General features: G+C 38.0%; 1 protein-coding gene and 1 non-coding gene across 4 annotated transcripts in view; both read right to left on the reverse strand.

Annotated features, from left to right (window-relative positions):
- The window catches only part of LOC131428349 (tenascin-R), a 328,173-nt gene that overhangs the window by 178,807 nt on the left and 131,058 nt on the right, over nt 1–18,308 (reverse strand). The window lies entirely within an intron of this gene.
- Nucleotides 8,057–8,220, reverse strand: LOC131433346 (U1 spliceosomal RNA). Its single transcript, XR_009230165.1, has one exon. It is a non-coding gene; the product is annotated as a U1 spliceosomal RNA (small nuclear RNA).

Below are 18,308 nucleotides of genomic sequence, written 5' to 3' on the forward strand. Positions count from 1 at the left end.
CTTCACCAGCCGTTTGCCGGTTGAATTTTATTCACTATCCGCTGCCAATCCTATTTTTCGCAGGCCGTTTGCTGGTTGAATTCACCAGCCGTTTGCCGGTTGAATATCCTTCACCAGCCGTTTGCCGGTTGAATATCCTTCACCAGCTGTTTGCGGGTTGAATTTTCTTCACTATCCGCACATCACCACTTGTCACCGCATTGGAAGTATACTTTCCAGGATTGCCGAATCATGTCGGAATTTTCACTCTTGCAACTACGAACTTTCGCGTAAAGAGCACATCAAAACATTCGTCACCGCATTGAAAGTAAATTTATATACTTTCCAGGATTGCCGAATCACGTCGGAATTTTCACTCTTGCAACTACGAACTTTCGCGTAAAGAGCACATCAAAACATTCGTCACCGCAATGAAAGTATACTTTCCAGGATTGCCGAATCACGTCGGGGTCACCATTTAAATTTTCCAACTGAAAATTTCTTCCTACACGAAGTAGGGATTTTTTTATATTTTTTTAACTCTCGTTTTCCCTTGTGGAAAACGAGCTCCTTCCAAACGAAGGGATTTCTTTCTTATCGTCAAAAAGAAACACGAGTTGTTTCCTAACTAAAAACAGACTACTTTATTATTTCCATCTTACATCTATATGTACACTTTTCTTATTCTATTACTACACTTCAAACCTCAAAAGGGACAGACAAATATGCTAATTTTACCTGCTGATTTACCTTTATCTTTGCGCGTCTCAATAGACCAATTGATATGGGTTTTCCCATTCAGAGGAGATGCAAAAGAAATAATATATTTATTTCCTGTCTATACTGTGCGCCGATTTTGTCTAGACGCTACATCCTAACAAAACATTATACAAATTTTATAACTCAGCCTATTATTCTAGGATCGGCCTGATTTTACGATTCTACTTACGGCCGTCTCGTCAGAAGAAATCTTCCATAAATATTAAAATTAATTCGAGCGTCCGCGACATCTAAGGTATCTTGCAATGGTTTTTGCAGATCAATAGCTTTGGGTCCAGTAACTGAAACTACGCCATCATCTGCCAGTTGTCTTAGTGTACATGGGGATACTAGACAGCTGTCAATGTCATTCACGTAAAAATTATAGAGGAGCGGACTGAGGCAAGAGCCTTGCGGTAGACCCATGTAGCTAATTCTGAATGTTACCAAATCGCCATGTGAAAAATGCATGCGTTTCTCTGACAAAAGGTTGTGCAAATAATTATTTATAACCGCTGGGAGTCCATGTTGGTGAAGCTTGTCTGAAAGAACATCAATGGAAACTGAATCAAATGCTCCTTTAATGTCTAAAAATACAGATGCCATTTGTTGCTTTTGAACGAAGGCAATTTGGATGTCAGACGAAAGTAATGCAAGGCAATCATTCGTCCCTTTATTTCTACGGAAGCCAAACTGAGTATCTGACAACAAACCGTTCGTCTCGACCCAAGTGTCGAGACGTCGTAGAATAATTTTTTCGAACAATTTTCTGATGCAGGACAACATCGCGATGGGTCTATATGAGTTGTGATTGGAAGCTGGTTTCCCCGGTTTTTGAATGGCGATAACTTTCACTTGCCTCCAGTCAGGTGGAACAATATTTTGCTCAAGAAGCTTGTTGAACAATTCCAACAAACGTCTTTTTGCGAGGTCGGGCAGATTCTTCACCAAGTTGAATTTAATTCTGTCCAACCCAGGAGCGTTATTGTTACAAGACATGAGTGCTATGGAAAATTCCATCATTGAAAAGGGGCTATCAATGGAACCATTATTTGAAAAAGATTCCCTAATAATGCTATGCGTAGGAACAGAATCTGGACAAACTTTCCTCGCAAAATCAAATATCCATCGGTTCGAGTATTCCTCACTCTCATTTCCTACGTTACGATTCCTCATTCGTCTGGCCGTATTCCAAAGAGTGCTCATTGAGGTTTCTCTTGACAGACCTTCGACAAAATGTCTCCAATAGCTACATTTCTTGGCCCGAAGTATGCTCTTGTACTTGGTTTCTAAAGTCAAGAATTTTTCAAAATTCTGAGGAGTTCCTCCTCCTCGTTTTTAAAACGTCTTGAAGGCATTTTGTTTCGCGTGCTTAGCATCTGAGCACTCTTTGTCCCACCAAGGGTTTGGAGGCCTTCTGTTAGACGATGGACCAAGAAATCGTTTGGTTTGGGCTTGTTCTGCGGCCTCCAGAATCGCACAAACGAGGAAGTCATATTCTTCAAGTGGGGGGAGCTCTTCCATTGAAGTTAAGGCACTTGAAATATTACTTTGGTATTTAATCCAGTCAATATTTTTTGTCAAATCATATGGAATATTAACTGAATTAGCAATGCCTTTGTTACTGCTAATTGAGATGATGATTGGTAAATGATCGGTACCGTGTAAATCAGGAAATACTTTCCAGGTGCAATCTAGTCGAATTGAAGTCGAGCAAAGAGATAAATCTAATGCACTTGGACGTGCAGGAGGTCTTGGGATCCGTGTCATGCTACCCATATTTAGTACCGTCATGCTAAAATTGTCGCAAATATTATATATTAAGGATGATCTGCTATCATTGTAAACGGAACCCCACATCATTCCGTGCGAATTGAAATCTCCTAAAATCAAACGTGGAGCAGGAAGGGCTTCGACAATTTCATTAAGCTGTCGTTGTCCAACTTGAGCTCTTGGAGGAATATATACTGAAGCAATGCAAATGTCCTTTCCTTTAATGTTTATTTGACAAGCAACAACTTCTATACTAGAAGTCGAAGGAATATTTAATCTATAAAAGGAATAACATTTCTTAATTCCTAAAAGCACTCCACCATACGGAGAGTCTCTATCGAGACGTATAATGTTAAAGTCATTAAAATTTAAGGCTATGTTTGATGTAAGCCATGTTTCGCACAAAGTAAATACATCACATTTTTGACTATGCAACAAAACTTTAAATGAATCAAGTTTTGGCATGATGCTTCGACAATTCCACTGCAGAACAGTGATTGAATCATTTGCGGCGGATGATAAATTATCCATCAAATGATACAAAACCTGAAAGAACTGGCCATTGAGCTGATAACTGTTTCAAAAAAGTTCTAGCTATTGGAAGGAATGCCGTTATGATACTCTTTAGAGGTTCAGAAATATTGAATGCTGCGAAAATCCATTCTACAATTTCCGAAAACTTAAGTAATCCTGTTGGTGAATGTGAAACGGAGCCCACTGGATTATTGTCTTTTCTTGAGCTAGTTTCTGGATTGGTTTGTGAATTTGACAAACCAGGAGGCACAGTTTTTGGTTTTAAATTTGGCTTTTTAGCTTTAACACGGGGATCTTTTTTTGAAGATGTAATTTTAGGTGTCTTTTTAGGTATTTTGTGGTTTGTTAATCTCCTCTTAACAGACCCTTGAGGAGTGACAAACGAGGTATCTTCACTATTTCCGTCGGAGTCAGATTCCTCTGGCTCCATAAGATTTGAAAAACCGTTTTCGGTTTCCAAGGGGGAGACATGTATGACCGTTTTAAGCATTTCTGCATATGTGCGCTTAGACCGTGCTTTTAAAGAAAGCTTCATTTTGTCTTTACGCAACTTAAATGCAGCGCATACTGAAATATCATCATGAGGTCTCTCCCCACAATAAACACATTTTTCAACATCTTTATCGCAAAGATTATCCTTATGAGGCCCTTGACATTTGATACATTTGGACTTATTACTACAGTAAGTAGCTGTATGCCCGAATTTTTTACAGTTCGTGCAATTCATAACATGCGGTACGAAAAGCCGAACAGGAAGACGAATTTTATCGATATAGACATGGCTAGGCAACGCAGATCCGGCAAATGTTACACGAAACGAATCTGAGGGACGATACGACTTTTTTCCATCGACAATAGATGCTGAGTACAATTGCTTGCACTGGAGTATCTTAACTCCCTCAAGCATGGAGTTTTTAAAACGACCAACTCCATTTTTAAGTAAATCATCGGCCGTCAGACTTGCTTCAGTCACAACACCGTCAATTTCCACCTCCTTCGATGGAATGTAAACTCGATATTCAACAGAAAATAATTTACAGGTTACAATTTCGTTCGCCTGTTTCAAGTCATTGACAACAACTCGAATTTTATCTCTATTAACTTTACATATTTCTTTAACTTCAGAGAAATGTGATGTCAAATCCTTGGTAATTTGCATCAAATTTAAAATCTTTTCTTTTTTTCGAAGATAGACTATCCATGGCCCAGTGGTACCCTGTGGATAATGTTTAGCCCTCGGAGTATTTAAACTCTTACTAGTATCCGGAATCGGATTCGGATGATCTTCCATGAGATCATCCATTACATTAAATTTTTTTGTAAATTAATAATACCAAAATAAAAACTTATGTTTAGTAAAATTTCAGATATAAGAAATAAAAAATAAATTAAATTAAATCTACCTTGTAGCTGATGTCTCTGTTCCTTTATCGTGAAGAACGACGTGAAGCTCTTCCAACGATTTCCAATTGGCAGTCTTCTGCTGTTTCCAATTGGGAGTCTTCTGTCGTTTACTGCTATCTCAGTTGCTCTGCCGTCGTTGTGAACACCACTGCACTTGCTGTGCTGCCTGTACCTGACCCCAGGTACAGTGCTTTTGCTCTTGGTGGCGATCAAATGCGATGCTTGCAGTGTAGCACCTCGCGATATATGCCGTCTCTTTTGATCCTACTCAGCGTACAAATTCTGGTACCTGGTAGATCAGCACTGGGTTGCTTTAGCACCTTTGTGCCTTTGCACCCCTTCGTCTTCGCACCTTTATGCGATGGCACCTCTGTGACTCGTCACTTCTATGCTCTCGCACCTCTGTGTTTCTACACCTCTGTGCGTATGAACGGGATGGCCTTCGTTGCTAGCTTTCCAGTCGGGAAACGCCCCGAATATTGCGTTTGCTATGGGCAGTTTAACTACCTGAAGCTTAGAATTGTCTCGGTAGCAGCCGTTAACTCACGAGCCAGTACAATCGAAACACAACCTCTTCGCTTGAATGGTTTTTACTGAATGATTTTTCAATCTGTTTACTGTTTTTTTAAATAATGATCATATTTATTCCAGTACAGGTTCAAGTGTAGCTCCCCAACAAAGTCAAAGTCTTGGCATTATATTCCTTTGGTGGAATTTGGCCTTTCAGTTTCAACAGACTTCGCAGCCGATTCTTAGTGTACAGAATCATTGCATGGCTAGTACTATGGATCCTACTGACACTAAGAATCCTTCCAGGTCGGGGCTCGAACATACGACAACTGGCTTGTAAGACCAGCGTCCTATGCATTGAACCGCCAACCCGGGACAAGCCCCCCAACAGCTATTCCTGAATTGATCAATTGTCTTATTTATCGTTTTTCTTCGATCTTGAAAAAGCATTCGACACGCTGGTCCATAAAACTTTGCTACAAAATCAAAATCGATAAGAGATTTGGGAATTACTAACGACATCCGGAAACGTTATTGGTTCAACAGGAAATAGATCGTAACTCTTAGCCGCAAGGCAATAATATCGGACCGTTAATATTCTTACTTCTTATCAACAATATTGAAAATTTGGAATTGGAAGGTGTACAAATGATTTTTACTGATGATACTGCGTTTTGCCTTTCTCATATAGAAAGGCTATGCAATCACTGTGAAAATCGACTTTTTAACCGAGGCCCGGAGGGCCGAATGTCATATACCATTCGACTCAGCTCGACGAACTGAGCAAATGTCTGTGTGTGTGTATGTGTCCGTGTGTGTGTGTGTGTGTGTGTGTGTGTGTGTGTGTGTATGTAACAAAAATATGCACTCACTTTTCTCAGAGATGGCTAAACCGATTTTCACAAACAAAGATTCAAATGAAAGGTCTCATAGTCTCATAGCCTGCTATTGAATTTCATTCCGATCCGACTTCCGGTTCCGGAGATATAGGATGATATGTACCAAAAAAGTGAAAAAAATATGCACTCACTTTTTACAGAGATGGCTTAACCGATTTTCACAAACTAAATTTCAAATGAAAGGTATTATGGTCCCATAGCTTGCTATTGAATTTCATTTGAATGTGACTTCCGGTTCCGGTTTACACTCAATTATCTCTGGAACAGCTCAACCGATTTTTGCAAACTAAGATTCAAATGAAAGGTCTTATAATATCCTAAAAATTTGTGGAACATTTTATCAGGATCCGACTTCCGCTCTCGGAACTAAAGCGTGATAAGTGGAAAATTATCAATTTTATTAGTATTTTTCCACGAACGATGGTTAAAAATAGGTACAAATACCATAAAACTGTTCGATAAATTCTTCTAGTTTTCAGAGCTTGTTAGTTTGTGGGCATGAAAACTTAATTCGGCACTACTGGTCTCCTCTTTTCCTGTTCCGAGAACACCGAAAGTGGAGAAGAAAAACTGCTAAAACTAAATTCACTTCGATTTCTCTGCGATGCTTGAACCGATTTTCACAAATCTTGATTTGAATTAAAGTTCATACTGTCTTTAAACCTACTGTGAAATTTCATCCGGATCCGACTTCCGATTCCGCAGTTACAGGGCGATGAGTGTCAAAGTTTTCAAATCGCCATATAGAGTGACAATATGTACAACGCCGAAAGAAGAAGAAAACACAAAACGAACAAGGCGTGCTTTGTTCGATTTCGTACACGTTGTGTAGTGATGTCAATAATAATAATAATAATAATAATAATAATAATAATAATAATAATAATATTAATAATAATAATAATAATATTATTATTAATATCATTTATTTTACCCCGGCTTTAACCTTTTGGTCGTTCACCGGGGGATAATAATAATAATAATAATAATAATAATAATAAAAAAAATAATAATCCTATTACATGTTTTATGTTGTTTAGCTTGACTTACCTATGCAGAAGTAACAGATACGCAGGTTCATTTCGTTTGTTAGTTTTCGTTTAATTGGTTTAATCGAAATAGAGCATGAGATAGTAAGAATAAGTTTAACTACGTTCAAAACTGTTCCAATTTGTAGGTCATATTTGTTGGTAGTAAACGAACCAACTTCGGTTATTCCGTTTATCTGAATCCGGTTTCGGAAGAATTGGAAATAATGATCAAAAACTGCAAAAAGGATCTCACTTACTTCTCTTGGAGATGGCCAAATCGATTTTCACAAACTCATAGGTTCAAAAGAAAAGTCTTACAGTTTCATACGGAATTCCTTAATTTGTTGTGGATACTACTTTCGGATCCGGAACTACAGGGTAAACAAGTTTTATAGAGTTTGTGAGATTAGATTCGAAACAAATTATCCAATTTCTATTCAATAAACAGTTGTTTTTGCGAACTTTACGATTATATTTATGATGTAATGAGTAATATGAGAAAGGCATCATTACACCACTAGGTGGATTAAAATAGGTTTTTTTTTCTCCGTGAAATGGCGTATAAACATTATTTTAAAGGATTCGAATATTTCCGAATTAGTTCAACGCAAACTTTACATAGAAAACTGCTTCAAAAGAGCTTTCATACTGCGGTTGAATTACTCGTCTGAAATTGTCTGCAGGAGAGATATGTACTTTTTAAATATCTTTGTTCTTAACATTCGTTCATTGTATATCAGATATCAGATATTCCTTACCATGGTAGTTATCCAAATAAATGTTTTTTGCGCATCGAAGCCGATGAATTAAAAACGACTTTCAAAAAAGCAATCATCAAATCGAATTACGTTGTGTCATATTTTGGTGAGTTTTTCTATAGAAATGATTTATTCAACATGTACCAGGAAGCGATACAGTTTCGACACAATTCGGCTATGAGCTGCTGATCCGGTTTTGAGATATCATAGATAATGGAGCTAAGATGGTTTATTCTTCGTTTATTTACCTTAACTCAGTATTAATTTTTTTTAAATTATTTGTTTCATACGATAACTGCAGTGTTTTGGTAGAAGATTAATTATTTGTTCCATACGATAACTGCAGTTGCTGTAGAAGAGTTCAGAAAACTTCATCTAATTTAGAAAGTCACATTGTCAGTATTCGAGATCGGGATGTGCGCGAACGCACGTCCCGGCTACCAAAAATTGCACATACGAGTTATCCACATGAGGGATAATCGCAGAGGTCAACCCATCCGTGGTGCAATGGACAGGCCTCGCCCTGGGGGAACCGCCTTGTTGATCACGGTAACCCCTATGCCAGGTAAGTATGCTTTTTCATGCGTCCACGTTAGCTCTGCTTAAGATGCTAATGTGAAACATTAGCGATGCATAGGAACATCTACATAGGCATGATATATTCTCGCAAATGGTATGTAAATACAGACATGAAAAAAGTTCAAAGAGCACTGGAAAAGTAATAAGTTACAATTCATATTAGAACATGAAAATGAATAGTATGAAGACATGAACAAGAAGCATTCGACTTGATACATGAGGGATACCAACGAGTTTCAATTTACAGACGTCTGTAAAATTTTAAGAAGTCTTGGACTGTTTAAATGATATTTCCATGGAAAAAATGTTTCTATTGTTCGTTGTAAAATCTGAAATGTCATCACACATGGTTTGTTCAGTAAAATTTTTTCCGACTCCCACTAGTATTGTGATGAATATTGTGAAATTTTCTAGCCGTACATAGTTCAAAACCGAAGCCATGTTAAATCAAAAAGTGGATTAAATTGCTCAAATTGACTGTGTTCATGACATTTTGAAGCTAAATTCTATGATTTTAATGCAATACTTTCAGATATGTTCCGAACCAACGACGGAAGCAAGAGTGTATCAATCTTTTGTTGATGACTATGTGCATGGGACATTTCTTAACAAACCGTACATCAAGAACAAGTTTACAGCTTAAAATCGGCTCAAAACTTATTTGCAGCTTCTATTGAATAAATTTTTGAACACGTGTACCGGCATTTTTTTATGAAAAAATTGATTATGATTTTTTTGAAGTTTTGATAAAATCTTCTAAAATGTATGCCCAATTCGTGTCGCATGCTATTTCGATTTCATCACTTTTCGCCTAAATGGGCTTTCAAAACTCGAAAAATATTTTTACTCAAAATCCGTACGATTTGTAAAAGAATGTCCCATGTAGGTTGTCAAGATATTCGCAATCTGAGTATCTAATAATCAAATCTTATCTCCGCTGATTTTCAATCTGTATTAGCAGTCAAACCAGAGTTAGTTATGTTTTCCGTATCGATTGACACAACTAACATTGAAATTTACAAACGTACATACAAGTGGTAACCAAGAACGGTAAAAAAATAATTATTTTGCTCATCCATAACATTTTATTTATTTATTTTTTATTTAATTTATTTATTTATGTTTTATTTTGGAGAGCTGGGAAAAGCCGGATGGAGATGAAATATTGCAATCTCTCTCTCCAGCAGGCATAAAACCTCCTCATCTTTTGTATCAACAGATTACAATGATCCAACAGATACATTTACGTTTGAAACTAACGATTAAAACCAATATTACAATATTACAGCATTACAGAGCAGCTTCCTTGAAAGACGCACTCTTAGAAAAAATGAAATTTCCGCTTGACGTAAATTCAAGTATGCCGTAATTTCTTCGGTGATGGCACAATATTACATCTACTAACATGTAAACATATATTTTGCGTCTGTGTCGATGTGAGTTTCAGCTAAAACAACTGTGAAGTTAATGATATGACTTATCTTTAAATGCTTTGTATTGTGAATGTAAGTAAATCGCGACGCTCCTTTTATGTGCATCTATAAAGATGTAACATTTTTTAAGTGTGCGAGATAGAAGAGAAAAGTGGATATAAAAATGGAAGAAGAAGGTTAGTTGAGGGAGCAGTGAGTGAGCGTGGACGAACGACGGGGTTAAAACCGGCATGTAGACGGAGAAAATGAGAGGGAGGACGAACAGGTTAGTTTCGGCGAATCTGATTAGTTTCCAATGAAGATGGTGAACATTTATTTACTGGATAGTCAAGGAATCGTTGAATAAGCGTTTTATCGTATTACGCGAGAGATGAAAATCAAAGACCTGCGAGCAACTGTTAAATAAACGACAGATACTGAGAAACGGTTCATTATATCCGTAGTTAGTTCTAGCACGAAGGATTCGTAAAAATGGATGTGAACGAAGATTGCGACGATGGATGTCGAAGTTGACCAATCGTAGGAGATCAGGGCAATCAATATGTGATTGTATTAAATCAGCGATGATAACAGCCTTGTAGACGTTTCTACGAACACACAGGTGATTCAGTTAGATCGGTCGGCAACGATCATTTTAACTTAGAAGGTTTAATGGGTCTCTCCAGGGTAGATTTCGGAGAGCAAACCTAATGAATTTGCGTTGAACAGCTTCAATACGATCAATATCAGTTTGATAATGAGGTGACCAAACGACAGCAGCATATTCAAGCGATGATCGAACTAGTGCACAATAAAGAGTATGTGTATGTTAGCGAAATTTTTGGTAATTCGAAATATGAAACCGAAGAGTTTCGATGCCTTCGAAATCACGTAGTCAATGTGATTCTTAAAATTAAGTTTATCATCAAGAATAACTCCTAAATCTTTCACGAACGATTCACGCTTAAGAACATTTTGCGAAAGATTGTAGTCATATCTTATTACTGAGTGCCTGCGTATGTATTCAATTGAGCTTGCAAAAAGTGTGCATCTTCTTGTTCTTTGATCAGATGGTAGAGTTCGAAGTCATCCGCAAATGATAGTTTGAAACATTTCAGTAAGAAGTGCAGATCATTAAGGTAGAGTGAAAATATATACGGTCCTAAGTGACTTCCTTGAGGTACTCCAGAACTCACAGCAAACGGTGATGTTGTACAGTTTTCTATTTTTACCGACATCTCACGACCAGTAAGATATGAATTCATCCAATTCAGTAAAGAACCACAAAAGCCAAGTCTGTCAAGTTTAGCAATTGTTATTTGATGGTTTATTCTATCAAATGCCGCTGAAAAACCAGTGTAGATAGCGTCTACCTGTAGACGAGATTGCATGGATTGCATGATAAAAGATGTGTAAGTTACTAGGTTAGTAGATGTTGACCGTTTAGGCATAAATCCGTGTTGATTTTCAGATATATAGTCATTGCACTTATGAGTCATGAAGTCGAGAACAATGATTTCAAATAACTTGGAAACAGCACATAGAGAGGCTATTCCACGGTAATTTGTAATATCTGATTTGTTGCCTTTCTTAAAAACCGGGAAAATAAAAGATTTTTTCCAGAGGTCAGGAAATGAATGAATCTGAATTATATTTTCGATTGTTTGTTTGCATACATTTTACAGATTTGGTAATCTTTATAAAATTTCTACTTTTCTGCTGGGTACAAAGCCTTGGTATTACATTCCTGTAGAGGAATTCGACCTTCTATTTCAACAGACTTCGCAGCCGATTTATAGTGTACAGAACCATTGCATTGCTGGTGCTACGATCCTACTGACATTACGAATCCTTCCAGGTCGAGGCTCGAACAAATCGCAACTGGCTTGTAGGACCAGTGCCCTATGCATTGAACCGCCAACCCGGGTACAGTAGTAGCTATTTTGCATTTCCGACTCGGACATTCCAAACTTCGATAGTAAGTTAAGAATACGTCGGTAAATTTGGACAGCTCAATGGTGAAATTTATTATATTGTACTTACCACTAACTGTACGACAGAATCGTCGCAAAGATAGCGAAACTGAATTAAATAAATTGAAATATAGACGATTTAATTCGTGCTTTTACGCTATTATATTTATCAAATTTTTCAAGTTTCGTTGATCCAGTTTTGAGCAATATTTTGGTAATCACATAAAATAAGGTAACTCAATCAAAACACACAAATAGTTTAGGGGACTATCTTGTCACAAGATAGTCAATTGCCTTGTTGTACTAAAGTATGTTAAGTTAAACATAGTCGTACATTTGAATAATTATGAAATCGATAGTCGTTCACCACGCTGAGTTGCCTACGGCTAGTGGAGGTGCATAGCGCGTGGACTTTATCCGAACTACCCCTACTAGGTTCGTTCCGACCATTGTATGCTTTAATTCGAAATAAGCTTATGCTGAAAAAAAAAACAACAGCGGCTGCAGTTATCATAAGTATAAGTTTGTTTCATCGCGGAGGCAAATATCAGCTCGGTAACACTAGCGCTAGTAGTTTACCTACCTTTCCCCACTGTTATTCTGATGTTGTTTTCGTGAAACTTATATAAAACGGCAAAGAGAACTCATGCAATTTTAAGCGCTGTACACGCATAGGTCATGCTGTTTGTTTCCATGTCGGTATTATCTCTGTACCATTCGAACATAATAGCGGTAGCATTAATAGAAGGGACTCGAAAAATAACCAACGAAACAATGAACAACCTCTAGATGAAGTTCTGAAACGGACCGCCTGCGGATAGTAGGAGTACAACGTCTCCGCAGGCGCCTTTAAAGTAAACAACACAATAATGATGCGAGTTCTCCGATCATGAGCTGTTTAAAGGTCTCATTCAATCTGGATTGAATCTTAGCTACAAAGCGAATCAAGCTCTGCACCCTGCAGTAGCTGTTTCACGTGTGGTGCGTCAAACCCTAAGACCGACTAACGCGTGATCTCGATTTACGCCATGGTAACGCTTTTGAAAACAGTGATTAATGTAATTAAAATTATTCGTAAACAATAATAATCCACATTACACCATTACCAGATCGCGCATGCACAAATCTTGCTATGCTGCAATGTATGGCTGAGTGCTGTAACCTCACACTGCTGCCGCACCGTTGAAACGTTTTTTTTCAGATGGTGGAACTGGCCGTCGTACATGAAATCAATGGCCCAACCGAACTGACTGCCACTTTACAACGAAATAAATTGAGTTTGTTTCCTAACTTCATGATGATCTATCTAGTGCTTTGTTGGCGCTGGGTTCTAGCTTGCTGGTTGTATGGTACTACTTGCGAAGCTTCTTAAAAGTTGTCGAATGGCACAGCCTGACTAGAACTAGATCGGAAAACCGCGAAATAGCTGTGGCTTGCGAGAGTAAAGATTTTATCAGAACAAACACCGTCGTAGTGTTACAATCAATTCTACACCCTCTCTGAATTCCAGATTGAAATAGATATTTCACGCATTTTTCTTTGGATCTAAGCATTGACAGACTTATTCAAAGAAAACTGAAAATAGATATAGTGAAGCTCGAGTCATTTAATATCTGGACGCACGAAAAAAAAACTTTATTTTTATCTCGAAAGCAAAATTCATTCTTTGCACTTTGCGGCAAAATAGGGTAAAAATCATTCAGATTTCGTTTTGATGAAATCTCGATCTTTTTTTCGAATACAATCGTTTTCATCTAGCCACCTTTCCACTCTTCTGAAACTTATTTCGGACAAATGCCCAATATTTCTCATTTAAGCCGAATGGAGAGCTGTTGGGTGATCCGCTTAAGTGACAGCTTCAAGCCAAATCAAACCAAATCTTATTGTTAGCTTTAATGTACGAACGAATACGCTTTCAGACACTACGGCTAGTACATTTGGGAATCAATAGTCTTGTTAGACACAAAAACATAGTGTTTTTTTCTATCCGCAGCTGCAAATACTTTATCAGATCGTAAGTTTTTCCTTGCCGATTGTTACCCAAGTAACAATTTTTGTCAAGGTAGCTTATTTGTGAGTGATTGTCACTATCATCTTACCACTTTCGTGATTCAAAAAGAGCAGTTTTTACTAGTGACTAGTAACATATTGGAGAGTAAGCTGTCGTTACGTTGCAATGTCATACTGAAATAACTTATCTTTCCGTAACGTCGAAACAACTTGTTTTCATGTAAACTAGTTAAATCTTAGTCACCAACGACATTTTAAACATTGAATTAATCCTGAAACATTTCCTATCAACAATATAAAAGCAGCTTAATACTTGGAATTACAAACCTGATACGATGTACAAATTTTGCAATAATTGTTGAACTGTCGAGCAAAATTTAATTTTAGTTGAGTGTTTTTTGGGCGTCTTCAATCAAAATCTATTTTTATACAGTCTGCTACATAAAAGCGTGGTCACTGTGGTGAAAAAATGAAAAGACTCAACATAAAAATACTTTTGAATATTTGAATTCGGCGAACAAGCTGTTTCAAAATTGGTGGTCGGTTTTTCCCAAGCTTCATCTTCATTTGAGTCCAAACGACTGAGAGGGCCATTCCAAGATCATGACACCATTTTGCTCTTTTGCCCATTCAAGACGTTTTTGCTCATGTTTTTCACCCAACATCGGTTTTGGCAAAGTACTTGGAAATTTCAAATTATTTGCGATCAAATACCTGCGAACAGTTTCGTACGATGTATTTAAACCCCTTTTTTGGTCTATTTTGAAGCATCTTCGCGTAAAGTTAATGTCGGATTCTTCAAAAACAGGCCACAAATCACTTTTTCGTCTTTTACCGACAATACACCGACAAAGCCGCGATTTGGAACGTCGGCGACATTTTTCACCTCTTTAAAACGATTCACCCACTTACTCATAAACTGTTTCGATTTTTTCATGTATTTCGCCTCAGCAGCTCGGGTCATTTTGGGACCTTTCGGGTGCGAGTAGTTAGCAACATTGATTATTGAATAAAAAAGCGAAAAAAAAACATATTTTGACATCAGTTTTCGATATATTGTAGAAAAATTACATTTTTATGCATTTCACAGATTATATTGAAAAAAATCCTAGTTTTTGTGAAACGCTCGCACTTTAGACTTGACATTCTTCATTAAATTCTGCACAGTTACTTTTGTGACTTTCCTGGTGGCAGCTGTCCAGTTTTTTTTAACTCCTGCATGTTTTGGGACACTGTACCTTCCTTCCGAAAGTGCCGCTTGACAATTGCCCAATACCATTCAATTGGCCGAAGATCAGGGCAGTTCGGTGGGTTGATGTCCTTTTCCACGAATTGTACATTATTTTTTGACAACCACTGTAGAACGGAGTTGGCGTAGTGGGCTGAAGGCCAGAAGAGAGGAGGAGCCTTATGCTTTCTGTACAGTGGCAGCATTCTCTTCTTCAAACATTCTTCCTCGTACACCTTGGCGTTAATTGTGACCTTCGTGAAGAAATCGACGACCGCAAACCACAGGTACAAATTGCTTGCCAGACCAACACCTTCTGTCCAAACTCTTCCATCGCCACCGTGGTGTCAGCGTCGTCCAGGTCCTGGTACACCGATTTCGTATAATATTACGGTCCGGGCAGCGCTCGAGAGTCTTCCTTGGCGTAGGTTTCGTCGTCGATCAGGATGCATCTGTCTTTATTCTGTAGAATCCGGTTATAGGTATATTTTTCGCGCTCTTGTTTTGGCCTGAACTTGCTGTACTAAGGACTTTTTCGGCACCTTCTGTTTCTTGTACGTTTTCAGGGAGTTCCGAACTTTGATCCGTTGAATCATCCCGATGCTGGTGTTGAACTGCTTGGCCAAATCCCGCGTCGACGCCGATGGGGTTTTCCTGATGTACTCAACCACTTTTAAGTCCCGGCCGGGCTGGCTGGGACCCGTTTTCCTACCGGATCGGGGCAAATCCTTCATGGAAAGGGTCTTACCGAACTTCTCGATAATATTTTTGACACTGATGTGGTGCACTTTCACCCGTTTTGCAATTTCGTTGTACGTGCCACCACTTTCTGAGCACCAAGTGTGCAGAATTTTCTTTCGCGTTTCCGGATCAATTCGACTCATCATTGAAACGATAAACCGTACCGAAACAAATCAATTGCGCAGCTATTATTGACATGTAAACAAACATGTCACCGCAAAACACGCTGCAAAAAATTAAGCCATTTCAGAGTAATAACTGTTTGAATGTTGCTAGCTACTAATCGATACACTCCTTATGTGTTAAAACAAATTTCACAACATTCCACTTTACCCATCGCGAGTAATCGTGACCACGTAATCGTGTAACGGAATGTAAATATGAAAAACATATTATGAAATTGCCCTAAACACAAAAGTTCACAAAATTGATGCATGCACACCTAGAAAAATTTAGATATTTATAGATGTACATAAAAGGAGCGTCGCGATTCACTTACATCCACAACTCAAAGCATGTAAAGATAAGTCATATCATTAACTTCACAGTTAATTTAGCAGAAGCTTACATCAACACAGATGCAAATTTTTATTTATATGTTAGTAGATATAATATTGTGTCATCACCGAAGAAGTTACGGAATGCTTGAATCTACGTCAAGCGTAAATTTCATTTTTTCTAAGAGTATGTAAACAAAATTCTGATTAGATATTATTTAAAAATCATTTACAATGAAAATTGCAATATCGTCGCGATCGGTGTTTAACCCACATAATATTTTCCTCGTGAATTTTACAGGTGACTTAATCCCTCATACGATGTAATTCATAAAGACATAATTTGTCAACAAACGGAAAGTTTCATTTGTAATGACTTAATGTTAGATTAGCATGAACTTTACTGGTTTCGACTGTAACTTGAATTCTGCTAGCAGATACGACTGTATGAATTTAAATGCACCTTTTACCATTTAAGCAGATGTGTACAGAGTTTCTTCGTGGTATGCAAACCCGCAAATGTCAATTCCCGATTATTTTTCATTGGTTGATTGGGAAGTTACATAAATCGATATATTTTTATTAAGTTTTCTTCAACAAAGAGACTTTCAGCCGAAGGTTCATTCGTCTCCCAGAGAAATAATATTACAAACATTGATGATAATAACATTTCAGATTGACGCGATCGAGAAAACACGGCGGCGCGGTTACAAGAGGATAGTCGGCTAACCATTTTTCTTAAAATCGGCGGTGTAACAAAACTGTTGGCGGCGGCGTCGTGGCTCTGCGGCTCACAGATTTAGTTTTGTTGTTTACGTCACTCACCGGAAGCAGTCTTATATGTTTCCCGTGTACAAAACCGGTGATTGTAACAATGTAAGGAACTACCGTGGTATAACGAATTTGTCTGCTGCTTCAAAACTCTTCGAAATAATTGTGAGCAATGAGTTGTTCTCTCGTACAAAACATTACATCTCAGTTGATCAACACGGCTTTATGCCCGGGCGTTCGGTCAGTACTAATCTTCTGGATTTTACCTCGACCTGTATTTCACATTTGGAAGAAAAAGTACAAATTGATGCCGTATATACTGATCTAAAAGCGGCATTCGAATTGATCACCGAATTCTTTTGTGCAAGTTATCGCGTCTGGGCGCAACACAAAAGTTCATTGACTGGCTTTGCTCTTACTTAAGTGATAGAGTCTTACGAGTCAAGCTTAATTCCTGTATGTCATCCTCGTTCTCGAACATATCAGGTGTACCTCAAGGCAACAACATGGGTCCACTTCTGTTCTCGCTGATTTTTAATGACGTTATTTTGCTGCTCAATAGTGGCTGCAAATCAGTTTACGCCGACGATTTGAAACTTTACCTTGAGGTACGCTCTATTGACGACTGCGTGCGTCTTCAAAAGCTTCTGGATGAATTCGTTATCTGGTGTCGAAGGAACTGGCTTATCGTCAGCATAGCAAAATGTCAGGTCATAACATTCCACCGATTTTGAATCCATTACTTTCTGACTATAAAATTGACGGACAAACGCTTCAAAGAGTTGATCGTGTTAATGACTTTGGTGTTATGTTGCATTCCAAACTAACTTTTAATTTACATCTTTCCACATTAATTACAAAAGCGACTCGACAATTAGGATTTATTACTAAGATCGGACGTGATTTTAAGGATCCACATTGTTTGAAGGCATTATACTGCTCGCTAGTTCGGCCTATACTTGAAAATGCTAGCATAGTTTTGAGTCCGTATCAACTAGCTTGGAGTTGAGTGTGTGCAGAAAAGATTTGTTCGATTCGCTCTAAGAAATCTACCCTGGCAAAATCCGCTAGATCTTCCACCGTATCCCGATCGCTGCCGTCTGATTGGTTCAGACACACTGGAACGGCGCAGAAAAATTCAGCAAGCAATTATTGTTGCGAAAATAGTAAACGGTGATATTGACTCTTCGAAGCTTTTATCGAGTCTTGATTTCCGTGCATCACAACGGTCGCTACGATATACTAGTTTACTTCAACCGAGATTCCACCGAACGACGTTTGGATTCTATGAACCGATAACAGCATGCATCAGAACATTTGGGACTGATGAACATCTCTTCGATTTCGGCGAACCTACACATAAATTTGCGCAGAAAGTGTTACGTTCCACTATTTTATAACTTGACTACATTATATTCATTAAGACCTTTTATTGTCGGATGAATTAGAG

The sequence above is a fragment of the Malaya genurostris genome, chromosome 2, assembly GCF_030247185.1.
Source record: "Malaya genurostris strain Urasoe2022 chromosome 2, Malgen_1.1, whole genome shotgun sequence".
In the NCBI taxonomy this organism is placed as follows: domain Eukaryota; kingdom Metazoa; phylum Arthropoda; class Insecta; order Diptera; family Culicidae; genus Malaya; species Malaya genurostris.